This window comes from Dendrobates tinctorius, unplaced genomic scaffold (assembly GCF_039654945.1).
Source record: "Dendrobates tinctorius isolate UK_male_01 unplaced genomic scaffold, ASM3965494v1 ptg000103l, whole genome shotgun sequence".
In the NCBI taxonomy this organism is placed as follows: domain Eukaryota; kingdom Metazoa; phylum Chordata; class Amphibia; order Anura; family Dendrobatidae; genus Dendrobates; species Dendrobates tinctorius.
In genome coordinates this window covers 44,566,147-44,581,030 of record NW_027361771.1, presented here as the reverse complement: position 1 = coordinate 44,581,030, position 14,884 = coordinate 44,566,147, and the positions used below count along the sequence as shown (strand labels likewise).

Below are 14,884 nucleotides of genomic sequence, written 5' to 3'. Positions count from 1 at the left end.
TGTCAAGTGTGTGTATTTCAAGGCTCATTTTTTTTTTTTTTTTTTTTTTTTTTTTTTTTTTTCTGTATCTATTGGGCTTGAGGTTATTAATCAAGCATGTGGATAGATGGTTGCAGATAGTCTTGTGGGGTTCAGGTTCCCCCCCCCCCTTTTTTTTTTTTTCTCCCCCCCCTTTAGCAGGTGGCTGGAACCAACTCTCCTTCCTTCTTTCCAGCTGATCTTGTCTCATTGGGCTCCAAAAAAATATTTTCCATCTCCTGTGCCTTTGTTAGTGCTGAGATGGTTAATTGGCTTTTTGTTCCTAGAGCAGACCACTGGCTAGGAGCTCAAATGCCTTCCTTGCTTTCCATGGTGGAGTCCACTTATATGGTCTCCACCTTGGCCCACACTGGAATCGTCCTGGATGTGACATCCAGTTGCGTTCCATTTAGTATGGATCAAGGTCCCAGATGTGCTTCCAGGTTTTTTTTTTTTTTTTTTTTTTTTTTTTTTTTTTCCATCTTGCCATTCAGCTCAAAGTGGAGCACTGTTCCTGTCCTGCAATGGTGAGGATGGTAGTTTTCTGTATCCAAATGCTACTATGGAGTGGCTTTCCTAGTAAACGACATGGTGAAAACTGAATTGCATGCAATGAGTTGGCACAAGTTAACTCACTTGGGGCAGCAAATCCCAATTACCTGGACATGGGGTTGCCAACTTTGTCTTGTGGTGTATTTTTGACCTGTAATTCCTGTACATCTGGCAACACTGCCTATAAATGACTCTGTCTGCAGAAAACCTTTTAAGGTAGGATGGTATTGTGTTTAATTGTCTCATCATGGCTGAACTTGAGTGAGGGTGACTTGTCAATCTTGGAAGTGCAGAACTTAGCATGGACCCCCCCAGCCTAGTAGGTTTCTTTCTGGTTGGCCATTGTTAGTGGGTGGTAGGTTATTTACCCCTTCTCACAATGTCTAAACCAGTCATATGGAAATGTGACCTACTTAAGAAAAGTCTAGTTCAACCTTCTATTAAGAAAGTAGGTAAGCATAAACTATGCCTTATGTAAGAAATAAAGGGTTCTGTTTGCCAGGAAAGTCGGTCCTCAAGAGCATCAAGCAATAATTGGAAAGGACACAAAGATGGAACTGAGAGAAATCTAACACATGGGCTCTCTACTTGCATTCAGAAACCAAACAAATGCACATGTAGTTAGTTTATCCTTTTGCAGACTGTTATTTGTCATTCATATTATCATAAAAGCTCTCACTAGCCATATTAAGCATTCAGAAGCAGTGGACATATCATGCCAGCTTCGGTACATTTTGGGGGGGGGGGGTGCCAGTTTTCAGGGTGATGGAAAAACTACAGTAGCCTAAATACAACAGATTGTGCAAAATATACAACGCCTTTTTATTAAACAATGTGATTAAAGTGAAAAACCTGCATATTTAGTACTCTTTTACTTTGTTGTAGATTATGTGCACACGTAAGCATTTCTTCACGTTTTTACCGAAACAAACGCTTAAAAGAAGTATCCCATTCATAATGAATTCTGCACTTTGTGCATATGGATGTGTTTATTTTTTTTTTTCCACAGGAAAAAAACACAGCATGCTCATCAATTTTGCAGAAAAATCCGCATTTCTAGCGATTTTTCTATGAGACTGGGGGACGCTCCGGAAAACACGCGTTTTTTTTTTTGCGAAGGAAGGAGTCCGGTTTTCAGGCAGGAATCTTCTGCATATTGTGTACATAGCAGAAATCTAAGCAGATCAGTTTTTTTTTTTTTTTTTTTTTTTTTTTTTTTTTTTCTTCTCCTCTCTCTTTGGGTTTCATGTTATGGCAAGAACAGGTTCTATACAATGCCTTTTTCTTTTCTCTGCTGCATTTAAAATGGCACTTTCATACCCTCTAAGCTTAAGGCTGGGTTCACACGTGGCATTTTTTTCACATTTCCACGGCGGATTTTACCACAAAAAATAAGCATTCCTATGGGATTCCGCTGTGCTAATTCTGCAGTTTTTACCACGGTGGAATTGCTTTGCGGTAAACGCAGCATGCTCATTAATTTCGCAGAATCACGGCCATCCCGCACCCATAGGAATGCATTGTTCTGCTTACTTTCAGCATGTGGCTGTGCACACCATGCGAAAAGTAAGCGGAACATTTGCGGATGGTACCCACGGTCTGGAGGAGAGGAGACTGTCCTCTGGGCTGTGGGCACCATATCTCTGTAAAAAAAAAAAAAAAAAATAGACCTTAAAACAAAAAATATTGTTCTCGCCTTCCGACATCCCGCTCAGCCTTCCCACCTCTCCATGCTCCCAGTCCCAGTAAGCCTTTGCAAGCGATGACGTCCGTTCTCGCGAAGTCTTGCGGTTATTCGTGCGACATCATCGCACAACTGTCCAAGCAAAGTGCATGAACCTGTGCCCACTGTAAGCCCAAAGATGCTGCTGAACTATGCGTTTTGGTACTCTCATGCCTTCTATGTAGAGTTGAAAAGAAAAAAAACCCTGTAGAATCAAAGCTTTTCTGCACTATAAATAAAAAAAAAAAAAAAAAAACACACCTTCACATCTGAAATGCATGAAATAAGGGAAAGGAGATTGTTAGTGTAGTTTGGTGCAGATATTAATAAGTGGGACAGTTTTATAGGTCTAGTCATTATGGACTCAGCGGTACCAAATATGCGCACTAATATATACACTTTTAATTTTGTCCCACTATGGTACTTTAATTTTTTTGCAGGAACATCCCTATGCTATGCGAGCTGTCAGTGCTGCAGTGACAGTCAAACTTGATTCATCATGCTGAGCAACTTTGCTAGCTCTGGTGACCCAGATGTCATCATGGCAACACCAGGTCACCACAGTAAAGATCGGGACCCTGCGAATGCGTTGCAGGGTCTCTGCTCAAAGGGCCTTACTTCCCTCTGCCTACCCCCAAAATGCTGCGATCAAGTTCAATTGCAGCATTTAGGGTGTTAAAATGTCAAGAGCTCCTGGCACAGATTAATGGTAGTAAGCTGTCAGAAGTCAGCTGAGACCTGGTGGCCATCACGCTTGCACAGTATCTATGTGCTCAAAACCACATGGGTTTCCAAAGTCAATAAAGTACCAGGCCATAGGGATGTATGGCTACATCTAAGATCAGAATGGGGTTAAAGTTCACATTAAAGTTAGTTGATGCTACATTTATTTTTTTAGCCAATAGTTGGATAAACAGGGCTTGCTATGAATAGCTTTCCACAAACTAAGGCCAGGGTCCCAATTGCAAGAAACTCACATCTCAATACCCAGCACTGCCACTCAGGAATGGAGTGTGTGGCTGCATAGAAATACATGCAGCTGCACACTCTGGTCCTGAGTGCCGGTGTCAGTGCCAGGTATTGAGATGCAAGAATCTTGCAATTGTGACACTGGCCTAAGTGACATATTGAGGCAAACTAATGTAAAAAGGTGTTCTAATCAGAAAGCTATATTGCTTAGAGTAATATGTTAAGTGCATCATCTGGAAGAAAACTATGCAAGTTATCACCTTGGAATGTTAAGGGGGCTATGCTGCCCACAAAGACCATGATGATTTTACATCACCACTACTGCAGGAGACTCCTCTTGAGAGGGATGACTTCCAGAGGATGGAAAAAATGTATTCTGTCCATATATTAAAAAAAAAAAAAAAAAAAAGCAGGGGTCTTCACTAGGGATCAGTGAGCAATAAAACACTTTTACTTGAAATAAGTATGTGAGCACCCAATGGGAAAATATTCATACCACATTTAGGACAATCCTAAGAGCAATATCCACCCTATAGTTTTAAAATTTATTAAAATTGATTCCCTTTTACAGATTACATACCACCCGGTGGGGTGGAAATATAAAAACTAGATTAAGGCTGGGTTCAGACGTAGCGGAACTCAGAAATTACTGCAAGAATTCCATTCTGCAGGAGGGGGGGGGGGGGGGGGGGAAATGGGGAAAAAAAAAAAATTAGCATTTTAAATGCCCACGGAAAAACTAGCATTTTGCAAGTGTTGTTAGCTTGCAGAATTGCTAGCGTTTTCTAAGCGATCTGTAGCATCGCTTGGAGAACTGATTGACAGGTTGGTCACGCGTCAAACAGTGTTTGACGAGTGTGACCAACCTTTTACTATTGAGGCTGCCTATGCGGCATTAATAGCAAAAGAATGTAAAAAATAAAAATAGTTACTCGCCTTCCAACGTCCCGCGCAGCCTTCGCGCCTCTCTCCATGCTCCCGGTCCCAGTAATCCTTTGCGAAGAACCCAAAAATCCCTCTTTCTTGCCTCATTGGGGGACACAGATTACCATGGGACGTTCCAAAGCAGTCCCGAGGGTGGGAACAGCAATAAGGAACGAGAAGGAAGGGCTTAGGTCGGCCGATGAGCTACCGCCGCCTGCAGCACCTTCCTACCAAGAGCTGCATCAGATGAGGCATGGGTATGAACCCTGTAGAACCTCGCAAACGTGTGCAAAGACGACCAGGTCGCGGCTCTGCAAAGTTGTAAAGCCGAAGCCTGGTGTCGAACTGCCCAAGAAGCCCCTACAGCCCGGGTGGAGTGGGCTCTCCCGGAGGGGGCCGTTTCTCCTGAAGGCGGTAAGCTTCCAGAGTGGTAGAACGAATCCAGCGAGCAATTGTGCATTTGGATGCCGGAAGCCCTTTTCGGCGACCTTCAGAGATGACAAACAGGGAATCGGATTGACGAAACGAAGCGGTCCTGGCAAGGTAGACCCGCAAGACTCTCACTACATCCAGGTTGTGGAGCGACTTTTCCAGAGGGTGGACCGGCACAGGACAAAAAGGAAGTGCGATATCAATGTGGAAAGGGGATACCACCTTTGGAAGGAAGGAACTGGCCTGAGAACGACCTTATCCTGATGGAGGATTAGGTACAGGGAACGACAGGTCAGAGCCGCCAGCTCAGAAACTCTCCTAATGGATGTATTGGCAATCAGAAAGGTTACCTTCCATGAGAGAAGGGACAGAGGGATGTCCTGAATAGGCTCGAACGGCGCCTTTTGAAGAGTGCCAAGAACGAGATTGAGGTCCCACGGATTTATCGGAGAATGATGAGGCGCCACGTGGGCGACACCCTGGAGAAATGTTTTAACTTGCGGCAAGGGGGCCAGATCCCTCTGGAAAAGGATCGACGCCGATACCTGGCCCTTGAGGGTACTGAGGGACAGGCCCGCATCTAAGCCGGACTGGAGGAAGCCAAGAATGGATGGAAAGGAGAAAGACAATGGAAAAACATTATTGTCATCGCACCAACGGAAAAAAGCCTTCCAGTACCGATGGTAAATGCGAGAGGAGGCTGGTTTCCTAGCTCTAATCATGGTCTGGATAAGCTGGCTGGAAAAACCTGAGTCTCTCAGAATCGCGGCCTCAACGGCTATGCCGTTAAACTCAGAGACTGAGAATTCTGGTGGTAAAGGGGGGCCTTGAGAGAGAAGATCTGGAAGCCTCCAGGGGATGTCCGCGAGCATGTTCACCAGTTCAGCGTACCAAGGGCGTCTTGGCCAGGCTGGAGCCACTACAATTACTGGGATGCCTTCTGATTTTATCTTCTTGACCACCCTTGGGATCATGGCAAGGGGCGGGAACAAGTAAGGAAATTGGAACTGAGACCACGGAATTACTAGGGCATTGCAACCGACGGCTAGAGGATCCCTGGACCTGGCTACGAAGCAAGGAACTTTGTGATTCATCCGCGATGCCATGAGATCGACATCCGGGGTGCCCCAACGCTGGCAAATCTGATTGAAGACTGTGGGGTGAAGGGACCACTCGCCTGACGCTAGGCCCTGGCGACTTAGAAAATTGGCTGCCCAATTTTCCACCCCTGGAATGTGGACGGCGGAGATCGCCAGAACATAACGCTCTGCCCAACGCAGAATCTTCGCCACTTCTGTCATTACTTGCCTGCTGTGAGTACCACCCTGATAGTTTATGTACGCCACGGCCGTGGCGTTGTCCGATTTGAATGCGGACTGGTTTGCCCATGAGAAGAGGCTGCCAGCAGAGTAGGGCAAGGAAGATCGCTCTGATCTCCAGAAGGTTGATGGGAAGCAGAGACTCCTGGGCGTACCAGCGCCCTTGGGCCGTTTTCCGATGGAAAACCGCCCCCCACCCTAGGCGACTGGCATCGGTGTTGATGACTTGCCACTGAGGCGGTAGAAAGGACCTTCCCTGGAGAACTGACGTCGGTAATGTCCAAGTCAGGGACTGCCTTACTCTGAGAGGCAGGAGAACGGGGAGATGCAGAGGTCTTGTCCCAGGTTGAAAGGGACCGCTGGAGAGGGCGAGTGTGAAATTGTGCGTAAGGCACTGCTTCCATGGAGGCTATCATCTTACCCAGGGTCCTCATGCAGGACCGAAGGGGATATGGGCCTTGAGGGTTTCAGAGATCGGATTCCCTTGCAAAGGGCTGAAAATTTTGTCCCTCTGTAAAAACACCCGGGCTAGATTCGTGTCGAATTCCATGCCCAAAATGGTCAGACGCTGAGTAGGGAGCAGGATGGACTTCTCTTTGTTGACTAGCCATCCGAGGCGGTCGAGAGTATCCAGGGTTATCTGAAGACTCTGCAGGCAGTCTTGGTGAGAAGAGCCCTTGATCAAGAGATCGTCCAGATAAGGGATGATGAGGATCCCCCTGGAGCGAAGGATGGCCATGACTGTCGCCATCACCTTCGTGAAAACCCGGGGAGCGGAGGCTAGGCCGAAGGGAAGGACCGTGAACTGATAGTGATTTTCCTGAATTGCGAAGCGGAGGAATCTTTAATGTTGCAAACAAAAAGGAATGTGAAGATAGGCATCCTGAGTGTCCACAGAGCAAAGGAACTCTCCGGGTTCCATTGAGGCTATCACTGAGCGCACGGACTCCATTTTGAAGTGGATGATTCTCACGTGGAGATTGAGCAACTTGAGGTCCAAGTTTGGACGAAGGGAGCCGTCTTATTTCGGGACTACGAAGAGATTTGAGTAAAAACCTGAAAACCGTTCGAAGGAACGGGAACGATAACTCCGGCGGAAAGAAGGGAGATGACCTGAAGGAACCCTGGAATCTGGGACCGCTGTCTTGGGGGACGAGACAGAAAGAAGCGTCTGTTTGGGGGGGAGGAAAATTCTATCTTGTAATCGGATACGATGATTTCCCTGACCCAAGTGTTGTCGATCACGGATAGCCATGCGTCCCTGAAAGAGGAAAGTCTGCCTCCCACCCTGGAAGAATTTCCACTTGGGGGTGACCCGTCACTTGGATGAATATCTGCCGGACTGGGAGCCTGAAGACCTTGAGGGCTGACCTCTTGATCTCCAGCGGGGAGCGGGTTTATGTGATGGTTTTCTCTGGAAGCGGAGGACCGGTCCTGCTGGGATGAACCTTCTGTGGAAGAGAAGGGGCGAAAGGACCTAAACGGCCGAGAAGCTTTCCTGTTGAAAAACCTTCTAGGCCGGGACTGAGGAAGGGAGGTACTTTTACCACCAGTGGCATCCGAAATTATCTGATCCAGCTTGGCGCCAAAGAGCCTAGAGCCGTGAAATGCCAGATTGGTGAGCGACTTCTTAGAACCAAAGAACTTCAACCAAAGGATGCGGCGTATGGCTACTATGTTGCTGTTAGCTCTTGCTAAGCACCCGGCCGCGTCCAAGGAGGCGGCCAGAAGATATTTACCCGCATGATCAATTTGGTCTGCTAGATCTGCCAGCTCATCCTGCGGGGCTGCAGCTAAGATATCCTTGCAAAGAATTTTGGCCCTAGCTGAAATGACTTTCGCCACCCAGACAGAGGCGAAAATGGGACAGAGAGAGGCGCCAGATGCCTCAAAAATTGACTTCGCCAGCGATTCTATTTGTCTGTCTGTTGGATCTTTAAGTGAAGCCCCGTCCGGAAGGGACAGAACCGTCTTAGAGGGGAGACGGGAAACTGGTGGATCTACTTTGGGAGCTTTAGTTCATTTTGTGAGTAGATCCTCATCGAAAGGATATAGCACATGAAAAGTACTTGCGACCTGAAAAACGTTTCTCGGGGTGTTCCTAGTGTTTGGATTGGGAAATATCGAACTCCTTGTGATTAGGAAAGGTTCGAGAGGGAGGTTTCGCTCGCTTAAAGGAAACAGAGCATTCCTGAAGCGGTGCTTTTTCCTGTTTTATTTTGAGGGTTTGGAAAATAGCCGATATGAGACTATCAACCATGTCTCATGTTTTAGACATGTTGTCTGCCTCTTGAGTCAGATCCCGATTGGGAATCATCGTCTGACCTAAGGTCGCCTTCTGATGAAGGAGACGAGGAACGTAGCCTGGGAGAAGCGGAAGGACCTTGTGAGCTGGAAGAAGAGCCGGACAGAGCCCGCTTCCTAGAACTCCTACCCGGTCTGTCCGTCTGAAGGTCGCGGTCAGGTGCGGGCGACTCACCGTGAGAGGCGGTCGGCGCACAGGTGGCTGTAGATAGCTGAGGTAAACGTTCTAAGACCTGGACCAGGGACTGAGAAACTTTAGTCAGGTCAGAGACTGACTGAGACATAGCAATAGCCCACTCTGGGAGAGGGGGAGTGCTCCTGAGGGGCAGACATAATAGAAGGGCTGCAGGACGGACAGAAGGGAGACTGACCTGATGCCCACTTTTTACAGCGCGCTCAGGCGTAGTGAATAGCGGTGGGTCTGGAATAGAGCCACCTTGCAGGGTTGGGTATATGTGTACTCTGAGGCAGTATGTGCGCAAGAATCTGATAAGGAACTGCCGTGGGGAGCTAATAGTGGCCTCAGGAAAATAGCAGAGCAGGGCCTACCGAGGTTCAGATGTGCAGCAGGACGCCGCTGTGTCCCCCAAGCAGAGATCCGTGAAGGGAGAGAGCGATATCTGCCGAGCACCAGGTTACCGATAGCGGTGGGCGGGGCTTAGTGGCAGCGCTGCGTTAATGGATGAAGGCCCGAGGAGGCGCGGTTAGGAGGAAAAGCCTGACGGCGCCAAGGAGAAAGCCCTGTGATGGCCTAAAACAGGAGCGAAGGAAGCGCACACAGAGCGGGAGGAGGGAGCTTTCAAAGTGAAAGCGAAAGTGAACACCGCGTCTCCTACCAGAGTCCAATAACCGGCGACGCACCCGGGGCCCGCGAGGCCGCAGAGCTAATAAAGACAACGGGACCACCGCTACCCGCAGACCCCACCGCTGAACCCCCCCCCCCCCCCCCCCAGCCAGTGGAATGAATGCAGGGTGGGGGACTACTAGAGGTGCCTGTGGACGCTGCAGGGATTCAGATTTGGTCCATGCTTGAATCGGGGCTGGCGGGGACATTCAGACAGCTTACCTGATGTCCCTGAAGAGGATAACCGCAGGGGCCCACGAGTAGAGAGCAGGCCGCTGGGAGAGAGAATCCTCTGTACCCGCACCATGTCCGCATGGTGCAGAAGACGGCGCCAATCTCTTGTTAGGAGGGGAAACGTCACCGCTGGTGACCGCCGTCTTCCTCTCAGTCCTGTCCCGGGAGAGGGGTGAGGAGGGGAATCGGCTAGGACCGCCACCTGTCATCAGCCCTATCACCCGAGGGTGATAGGGGAAAGGTCCAGCCTGCGGTCCTGAGAGTTGCGATGTGGGTAACACCACACTGCTCGCTCAGCCACCTGATATGGGAAAGCAGGATGAACTTACACCCTGTTTCCCAATGCTGAATCTGAAAAATCAATGGAAAACATTAATACACACAACAAAACCCTGAAAAGGAAAACAGGAAGTTAAATGCGGATCTGGGGAGATCCCGGTCCGCCTCGTACAGACACTAAGCATTAACTAAGGTACTTGGTGCCTGTCAGGGAGGAGCTAATTTTCTTGTTTTGCATAGTGTCAGCCTCCTAGCAGCAGCATACACCCATGGTAATCTGTGTCCCCCAGTGAGGCGATAAAGAAAACCTTATTGCCCAGCGAAAGTATGGTGATAACCACAGCCACAATACAATGAGGACTGTGCAGACCAGTAATCGGCTGTATGTCCTTATAACAGGACTCTTCCGTCATCAGTAGTGTTGAGCTTTCCGATACCGCAAGTATCGGGTATCGGCCGATATTTGCCGTATCGGAATTCCGATACAGAGTACCGATACTTTTTCCGTATCGGATACCGGAATCAGAAGTCCAAAATGCAATGAGCCACTTTTGTGGCTCTGATTGGCTGCCGAAATGACGTCATCATGCTGTGCCGACTGTCCGGGGGTCTGTGCCGGCCTGCCGGTGGTCTGTGCAGGCTCCGGGGGTCTGTGCCGGCCTGCCGGTGGTCTGTGCCGGGGGGCTGTGCCGGCCTGCCGGGGGGCTGTGCCGGCCTGCCGGTGGTCTGTGCAGGCTCCGGTGGTCTGCAGGCTCCGGTGGTCTGTGACGGCCTGCCGGTGGTCTGTGCAGGCTCCGGTGGTCTGTGCCGGCCTGCCGGTGGTCTGTGCAGGCTCCGGTGGTCTGTGCCGGCCTGCCGGTGGTCTGTGCAGGCTCCGGTGGTCTGTGCAGGCATCGTCCGATGGGACTACAAGTCCCATCGGGCGATGCCTGCTACCATGACAGTGATTGACACATTAGACAATGACGGGACAGTAGTAGACCCATCATCCGGCTAATGTGTTGAATGTAAAAAAAAAAAAATTTACATGCTACATACTACATGCATGCTACATACTACATGCATGCAACATATACTACATGTAACATGCATGCTACATACTACATACATGCTACATACATATAAACTACATGCATGCAACATACATACAACATATATACTACATGCATGCAACATGCATACTACATATATACTACATGCTACATACATGCAACATACACACTACATGCTACATACATGCAACATACATACATACTACATGCATACTACATATATACTGCATATATACTACATGCATGCAACATACATATATACTACATACAATACATACATATAGACATACAGTACATATAACAGAGTACATATATAGCATACTACATATATACTATATATACTACATGTAACATACATACTACATACATGCTACATACTACATGCATGCTACATACTACATGCATGCTACATACATACTACATACATAATACATATATACTACATGCATGCAACATACATACAACATATATACTACATGCATGCAACATGCATACTACATATATACAATATATACTACATGTAACATACATACTACATACATGCTACATGCATGCTACATACATACTACATACATAATACATATATACTACATGCATGCAACATACATACAACATATATACTACATGCATGCAACATGCATACTACATATACACTCACTGGCCACTTTATTAGGTACACCATGCTAGTAACGGGTTGGACCCCCTTTTGCCTTCAGAACTGCCTCAATTCTTCGTGGCAGAGATTCAACAAGGTGCTGGAAGCATTCCTCAGAGATTTTGGACCATATTGACATGATGGCATCACACAGTTGGCGCAGATTTGTCGGCTGCACATCCCTGATGCGAATCTCCCGTTCCACCACATCCCAAAGATGCTCTATTGGATTGAGATCTGGTGACTGAGGAGGCCATTTGAGTACAGTGAACTCATTGTCATGTTCAAGAAACCAATCTGAGATGATTCGAGCTTTATGACATGGCGCATTATCCTGCTGAAAGTAGCCATCAGATGTTGGGTACATTGTGGTCATAAAGGGATGGACATGGTCAGCAACAATACTCAGGTAGGCCGTGGCGTTGCAACGATGCTCAATTGGTACCAAGGGGCCCAAAGAGTGCCAAGAAAAAATTCCCCACACCATGACACCACCACCAGCCTGAACCGTTGATACAAGGCTGGATGGATCCATGCTTTCATGTTGTTTACGCCAAATTCTGACCCTACCATCCGAATGTCGCAGCAGAAATCGAGACTCATCAGACCAGGCAACGTTTTTCCAATCTTCTACTGTCCAATTTCGATGAGCTTGTGCAAATTGTAGCCTCAGTTTCCTGTTCTTAGCTGAGAGGAGTGGTACCCAGTGTGGTCTTCTGCTGCTGTAGCCCATCTGCCTCAAAGTTCGACGCACTGTGCGTTCAGAGATGCTCTTCTGCCTACCTTGGTTGTAACGGGTGGCAATTTGAGTCACTGTTGCCTTTCTATCAGCTCGAACCAGTATGCCCATTCTCCTCTGACCTCTGGCATCAACAAGGCATTTCCGGCCACAGAACTGCCGCTCACTGGATTTTTTTTCTTTTTCGGACCATTCTCTGTAAACCCTAGAGATGGTTGTGCGTGAAAATGCCAGTAGATCAGCAGTTTCTGAAATACTCAGACCAGCCCTTCTGGCACCAACAATCATGCCACGTTCAAAGGCACTCAAATCACCTTTCTTCCCCATACTGATGCTCGGTTTGAACTGCAGGAGATTGTCTTGACCATGTCTACATGCCTAAATGCACTGAGTTGCCGCCATGTGATTGGCTGATTAGAAATTAAGTCTTAACACACAGTTGGACAGGTGTACCTAATAAAGTGGCCAGTGAGTGTATACTACATGTAACATATATACATACATGCTACATACATACTACATATATACTACATGCATGCAACATGCATACTACATATATACTACATGCTACATACATGCAACATACATACATACTACATATATACTGCATATATACTACATGCATGCAACATACATATATACTACATACAATACATACATATAGACATACAGTACATATAACAGAGTACATACTTACCGTCACTTGTCACTTTGATCCCCGAAGCCATTGTCACCTGAGGGATAAATATCAAAATAAAAAAACACCAATATACTTACCCCGATCCGCAGAAGTCCTCGAGGGTCCCACGTCCATCTTGCGTGGAGAACAGCAGCATCAGCTGATGCTACCGTTCTCTACCAGCTCCAGGAATACAATGACGGAAGGTAGGTATCCTTCCGCACTGTATTCCTCCACCACTGTAAAAAAAAAAAAAAAGTCCCTAGTCTCACTTTATGCCATTGCTGCGTGGGAATTTCATTGTATGTATTGTATGTATTGTATGTATTGTTTTTTTTTTTTTTTTTTACATTCAACACATTAGCCGGATGATGGGACTACTACTGTCCCATCATTGGCTAATGTGTCAATCACTGTCATGGTAGCAGGCATCGCCCGATGGGACTTGTAGTCCCATCGGACGATGCCTGCACAGCCCCCCGGCAGGCCGGCACAGCCCCCCGAAAGGCCCGTACAGACCCCAGAGAGGCTGTACAAGGCAAAAATAGGGTTTTTCTTATTCCGATACCGGAAGTCCCATAGACTTGAATGGGACTTTCGGAATCGGCGATACCCGATATTTTTTTTAGATCGGCCGATACCATCCGATACGATACTTTTAAGTATCGGATGGTATCGCTCAACACTAGTCATCAGTCTTCCTAGGCTCTGATTAAACCTTGGTTAGAGACCAGCTTACCATTCTACAAGGAGACCTGCAGGACAGAGACCCTGGACTGCTGGAAGATCAAAGCAATAACAGTTATTTCATGGAAAATAGCGGAACATTGGGACGTATGTACCCTACTCATTCAGGAGATCATGTGTATTCTGAATCCTTTACATGTCTAAACCCCAAGTAAGGGTTAGATATTATTTGAAACTAAGGAAATACTACATCTGGCAGGTAATATCTCCTGCCACTACCAACATCGGGCTTCTCGTTAGAAGCGTTGAAAGGGAAATGTGGATCCTCCCTCCTGTTTTACGGATGTTAGACACAGGGAGACTGCAAATAAGGAGAGTAAGTGGTGTGTGTGTGAAGGGGGGGGGGGACTTTGGTTGTTGGTAAGAATCCTTTGACACAAGATATTTTATTATTTGAAACTGCCTCTATACAAGTCATTAGTCCAGACATTGTAAATGTGTCAACTTATTTACATATTAAGTCCTAAAAGGCAATCTTAGAGATATTTATACCTCCGACTGCCATGGTGGGAGGAACCACACTGTAACTAGAGGGAAGTAGGTTCCCTCCCATCACAGAGGATACTGTCTACTGCGAGGCAGAAGGACTATGGGTTCTCAACTGTAAGTCCTGTATACAGCTTTATACAGCTTCTTTCACTGCTGTAAGAGCAGTGGGTATGGGATCCTCTGCCACATGACGCAATGCTGCTGATTCACCACAAGGTGCAAAAAGCAGTGATGCCATCCCTGCTAAACATAATACAATGGATTTATGGGAAAAGAATCTGTCCACCGGGTGTCGATTAAGGAAACTAGTCCGACTGCTCTATGTGGAGTCGGGAAGGATTCTTTTCTTCCACCTCATGGGATTTCCTGCACCCAGAATAGTAGTATGTCCATTTATAGGATGAACCCCAAAGACATATGTCGCCCTTTAAAAGCTAACTATGAAAGAGACCTGCCTTTAGCACTCAAGGCAGTAACTCACTTGAGAGTTCTGTTCCAAACAGAAGAAATGCTAAGTTACTAGGCCAATTCGAGCATAGCTGTTTGTCTGGCTAAGCCCAGTTGCAAAGAATGAAGCAACAAGCTGGATCTGGATCCCGAAACACAAGGACCGGAGTTGGGGCTTGAGACAAAATGTGAAGTGGTAGGCGGACCATACAAGGTGCAGTCCGCAACAAGGCAAAAGTCAGAAGGTCTAAGCCAGAGGCACAACACCTGAGGTACTATGAAGCACAGAGGTACTATGACACAAATGACACACCTTGAGGCCCAGAGGCACCAAAGCATTATGACGCAATATGATGCACAGAAGCACTACGCTGTACAGAAGCACTATGGGGCACTATGAAACAATGTGATGCATAGAGGCACTATGATGCACAAAGGAACTATGAAGCAATATAATGCAGTATGATGCACAGAGGCA

At 47.2% G+C, this 14,884-nt stretch overlaps 1 long non-coding RNA gene across 1 annotated transcript; it reads left to right on the top strand.

Annotated features, from left to right (window-relative positions):
• The first annotated feature begins 157 nt into the window (after nt 1-157).
• LOC141100115 (uncharacterized) lies at nt 158-1,427 on the top strand. The gene is made up of 2 exons (XR_012234601.1): nt 158-893; nt 1,325-1,427. It is a non-coding gene; the product is annotated as an uncharacterized lncRNA (long non-coding RNA).
• The last annotated feature ends 13,457 nt before the right edge of the window (nt 1,428-14,884 follow it).